Here is a 6,162-nt window from a genome sequence, read left to right as displayed (position 1 = left end):
AGATGCAGCTAGCCGCCACCAGCAGGCATTCGCCAGCTAGAGCAGCAGCTAGCCGCTGGCAGCAAATAGTCACCAGTCGCAGGCAGTCGCAAGCTACAGGCAACAACAACAACTCGAGTAAAATTATGCTGAATTCTTTCAGCTACTTTGTAAAATTTATGTCATGCTTAATCAAGCATTCTAGGTTATGTAATTTTGGTTTTGTTTGATTGCAATATATAGTATTTGTTAAATTGGACTTGTGAATAAGAATTAGTTTGAGAAAATTTTACTTTGGGTGAAATCATGTTGGTAACTAAATTAGATTATTGTAAGTATTAGTATTCTCACAGATATATGGTATATATACCGATTAGACACAAATATTATAAGATCTTGGGGATTTTGTGAGTTGATTGATATTTTTACAACATTCATGTCAGATTTTGGAATTATAACATATGAGAATTAGATTTTGGTCTATCTTACCAAATCACAGCCTAAACCGACTAAGCATATAGTACTATCTTTTTCATGCTCATTAATTTGTAACTGTTATTTGGAGTATCTCTTGTTGGGATTAGTTTGGTTTTATGTTTGGGAAGTAATTATAATGGACTTAATGAAATCAATTTATATGCTTATACATTAGGTGCTATTTAAGTAATTCCTTATGGTTGTGTGTATGTGCTGCTCAGCTAGACGTTGCTACTGCATTGCTAAACGATGCTCTCTGCTACTCTGCCGGATGTTTCAATTCATGAAAATTTAAGTGTAAATATGAAGTTCCAGTAGGTCATATCTCATCTTGGCCTAGGTTGCTTGGCTTAAAGCTTCTTGATCCAATTCATCCAAGTGTGGTTGTACTTTATTTGATTTTGCAACTTTCTTTCATGTCTAAGTTTACTTTATATGTGGTTTTTTCTACCTTCAAACCATTCTCTTGCTGGACATATCATATTTCTTTTACCTTTTCTTACTTTCTTGTCTGACCAGTACTTTATTGATATCCCCCTTTTTATGGTTCACAGGCTTGGAATCATTACGGGGTTTTAGAAACTGATTTTGGTGCTGGTATAACCTCTTGAAGAAGCTTATGTCCTTTGCTTGTAATGTTATTAGTTTAGCTAGTGTCTCTATTTTATGTTCTATAGGTTTTTTATATCTATTTTATATTCTTATATTTAATCTATTTTAAATTTATGCAGCACCCATGAGAGCTTCAGAATGGTATAAACGACCAGTTATTGTTTCTTTTTAGTTTTGGAGAAAAGCTCATTTCATATCATCTGAAAGTAGCAAGTGCAGGTGCTTCAGGAGGATCTTCAGAGGTACTTACCAGTCCGCTGCCTTTATGCTCTTTTTGTATATTGCATTTGATAATATCATTATTATTATCTAGGTTTATGTCCATAACATGGTAATTGATGATAGTTTGGTGAGTCGTTCATCTAAATTTGAAGTATAAACTTGTTCTTGAAAAGCAAAAAAAATTCAGTGCAAACCTTTGCATAAGCCATCTTGAGCTTTTACAACATTGTCTTGCAGTTTTTGTCCATCACCCCATATTCTGGAATTTGGTAAATATATTTTTCAAAATTCATGTAATTAAGTGTTATCTAATTTAGAAAAGAACTTTAATAACTATGGCATAATGAAGAATTGTTCCCTTTCCTTCATCTTTTTCCCAGTAATTTATTCTTATTTCTTTTTGGAATTTTATAGTTCCGAATTGCTTGTTGATAAAGAGAGTATGGATTAAGACAAACAGTAATCATTTGTAGCTCAAACTAATGAGACCAAAAGTTCTAAGAGCTCACCCTTGCTTAACTCTGCCCCTCAATTTTTGCAGAAAATTCAAAGGAACCAGAAATTCAGGTAGTTTTAGATGTAACATCGGTTAGATTCTCTGTAACTCAATCTCCTTGGATTTCATGGATTTTATAATATAATTGTGAATGAGATTTTTTTAGTTTTATAGAATACATCAATGTGATTTGATAAGCTTACGAATAATGGAGGAGATGTTCAGAGTTTTTAAGACTTGACTACTTGAGTGTATGCATCATAATTTTGCACTTTTGTAGTCTTCTTGTGCTCTATTGATAGTAGTACAGTACTAAAATACTTTGTTAAATAATTAATATAACGATTATGACTACTTAAGTGTTAAAATATGATGGTTTTCTTGTCTTATTATGTTAAATTGTACTTTATCAAACACCTAGCCTTTTTGCTCTCTGCCTTAAATTTCACTTTACAGCTCTCTCTCTCTCTCTCTCTCTCTCTTATATAATGTTAAGGGTTGGGTTTTGGAGATAATCAAATAAGTGAGAATCCACTCTGATTTATTTTATTATTTTGAACCTTAAGTTCCATTCTGGTAGATGTCACCTTGTGGTATTGGTTAGATATAATTTCGGTACAGAAATGCAATGTTTTATAATAGGGCTAGCTGATTTTGTATGTAATAACATAGGTTGGGTTTTGGAGATATCTTTGAACATGATTATGCTTGTCAAAAGTTGTGGCGTTACCATGCCAGCCCTTGTTTTCTTTACTGAGCATCATTAGAATTCCCTTTAAACCCAACTACTTCATCAGTTGTTGTTGGTCAAACTCACTTTTCTAACTGTAAGTACTTCATTCAGGTTGTCTCATTCTAGATGCAATCATCTTATTTATCAATTATGAAAAATATCTCATCAGTGAAGGCCTGATCAAATCAACATTATGAAGGACTTCTGAATTCTTACTCATCAGTACTTCGGTAAAATAAAATTTTTAAGCTAATCTATGTGAAGATTTTTTAATTAACCTGAATGATCTTAAACCTTGTAGATTCCAAAAGCAGTTTGTGCATAGTTGATTGACCCCTGCTTTCGGCTAGTAGCAGAAGTCTCAAGAAGTCTTAAGAACTAGCAAGCAGTATAGCATAATTTTGAGCTTTTGACATAGCTACACGAGGTTAGTTAACGAGGTGGGGTAGCTCTCGCAGAGGCACCTAAGGAAGAAAATAAGCTTGAGGAGGGAAGTGAGGACGAGGATATGGGTTTCTCACTCTTTGACTTGAGTGTTTATTACATCTTTTTATTAGTATGTCATATTGTTATGATGTGTTCCAAAGCAATATAATTTTGTTTAGATGTTTGGTAATTAGTATACTGGATGAACTTCTTTGTTTAGAGTTTTGTTAGGAACTGGTAATGCAGTTCTTAGCATATATTTTAATTGTATTGTCTGATTCTTTTGATGATTATATGTCATATTATCTTATATAATCTCTTTTTCTTTTTTTGGAATATAAACAATAATTGTATAAGATTTTGAACTTTTACCTATGTATAAATGAATATAATTATTTCTTAGTTTCATCGACTATACTATGGTTATTATTACACACGTAGTATACTGTATCTTGAATTCTCTTTCTTAATTAAATGTCTTGATTATATTTTTTAACAATATTAATATTATACTAAAATAAAATATTATAACAAAATTGTAAAAAATATTATATATAGTTCTTGATCTGAATACCCATATGTAGTAATAATATTATGATTACAGGTTTACAGCTAACATATTACTTCATTAAAGAATGACATGATTTTGTTACATATTTGTGTCGCCAAGTTAACAAAATTATACTCTCACTATATTTTATTACTTGCTCTACTTTCCTTTTGCGGCCGTATTTTATTACTTGCTCATTTCTTTTTTTTGAAAACCTTACACAATATTTTACTAATTTCTTCCAAAACTCTGCGCATGGAGAAATGAGCAAGTAATAAAATACGGAGGGAGTAAGTAAAAGTGTTACAACTGTTGGCTTCCATAAAGCAATGAAAACACATATAACAATGGTTGCCTTAAATACCTTGAAAAAAACGTTTCTAAACTTGTTCCATAGATAACAATTTTATTGTTGTTATCTTTTTGGACAACATGTGAAATAAATGTTGCCTAATGTTAAAAAAAAGGCTATATTTTATAATACTGTTGTCTTACATACACTAAAGCAACACTTTTTAAACGTTGCATTGTATTGTGGTATAGATTGTTTAAGATCAAGGTAACAAACAAGTATTGTTGCCTTTCCCTACAAAAGACAACATTTGTCATTTTGTTGCAATATTGTGTGTTGCCTATTCTCCTTTTTTTTATGTAGTGGTATATAAAAGAGCATATCAGCCAAATTAAAATCAAATCAGACAACAAAAAATATATAACAAAAATGTATCAGCCAGCCAAAAAACATGTCAGCCAACTAAGATAACATATCAGCCAAAATAACAATACATTAGCCAACATAAAATCCATATAAGCTAACAAAGATAACATTTCAACTTAGCATTTTATGATTTCAGCTAACAAAATTTTGATATAAACAATAATTATTAGACAACACAGATCATATAAACCTATCATTATGATGATTCTCAGAAAATAAAAAAAACTTTTACATATCAAAAAATATCTTATCAGATAGTAAAGGAAATACATCAGCCAAATGTTCAATTAAATCAACTAATTTTATAAGAGCCAACTATTGAATAATATCAGCCAAAATTTTAAATCTATCAGCCAAATGATCCAACTAATGAATAATATCAGCCAAATTTTAAATCTATCAGCCAAATGATTACCTGATCGTTAGAAACTCCTAATTTGGAAGTAAAAATATCATCTTCAGTGATCTTCGGATCATCTTCTTTTTCATTATGTTCATCATCAACCGGATTATCATCCTCAATCATTTCCGGATCATCCTCTATATAATACTTTAATTTCTCCAAACTTGTTGTTTACTTCTTAACTTTATCAATTTTCACAGGATAACCTTTGCCTTGATCGACCAATTCTTTCTGTTTCCTAAAAATTCTTTTCGACTGTATCGAACATCTTAAAGAATTCTTCATTCATATCAAAATCTGATTATGGCTGAGAAGCTTCTTATGATAATTTATCAGAATCTTCCTTAAGCTCTTTAAGTAGATCCAAATTCACAATACAAGCTATCTGCATATTACGTTGAAGAATCAACACTTTCTTTTCAACTTCCTAAAACATATTAAGATACAAATTATATCAATATATATAAATTAATGACAATTAATAAAATAGAATATATAAGTAAAATGAAAGAAATTATATTAATATTAATAGAAAAATTAGGTAACAGTAACATATCAACTAACATTTTTTGTAATTGAGCGAACATTAAAAACATATCAACCAACATATAATCCATATAAGAAAACATGAAATCAATATAAGCTGATAAAGCCAACATAAAATCCATATAAGCCAACAAAAATAACATTTCAGCTTATATCTTTGAGATTTCAGCCAAATTAAAAAAATGTAAGCCAGCAAATAGAGTATATCAGCTAATAAAACAGATCATATCAGCCAAATAAAAAAAATCAGCAAACAAAAATTTATTATCAAAACCGTATCAGCCAGCCAAACAAATCATATAAGCTAACTAAGATAACAAATCAACCAACATTAAATTAATATAATCCAGCAAAGATAACATTTTAGCTTATAGCATTTGAGATTTCAGCCAACTTAAAAAGATTTAAGCCAACAAATAGAGTATATCAACCAATATAACAGATCATATCGGCCAAATAAAAAAAATTCAGCACACAAAAGTTTATTATCAAAAACGTATCAGCCAACAAAATAAATCATATAAGCAAACTAAAAGAACATATCAGCCAACATGAAATCCATATAAGCCAGTAAAGATAATATTTCAGCTTAGCAAGATATGATTTCAGCCTTTTTTAAATTTCATGTAAGCCAACAAATAAAACATACCAGCAAATAAAAAAACAGCATTTCAAACAAAGAAAAAAAAATCAACCACCAAAAAAATATATAAAAACGTATCAGCCAGCCAAATAAAACTTGTAAGCCAAACTAAGAAACATATAAGGCAACAAAAAGATTGTATAAACAAACGAAATAGATGAAATTATTAACTAGATAAACTTACTGAAATATCCATAGCCTGAATTTCTATGTCAGTTTTAAGACCTTTTGGAATCTTGTATTGAACACACAACTCTGAATCTTTGTCATCTGACACTTGGAATCCATCCTTATATTCAAGAGTTAAAGGAACTTCTTTCTCAATTTCTTTAGGAGTTGTAGAATCTTCAGGAAATA

This window comes from Chenopodium quinoa, unplaced genomic scaffold (assembly GCF_001683475.1).
Source record: "Chenopodium quinoa cultivar QQ74 unplaced genomic scaffold, ASM168347v1, whole genome shotgun sequence".
Lineage (NCBI taxonomy): Eukaryota > Viridiplantae > Streptophyta > Magnoliopsida > Caryophyllales > Amaranthaceae > Chenopodium > Chenopodium quinoa.
This window is presented reverse-complemented; position numbering follows the sequence as displayed.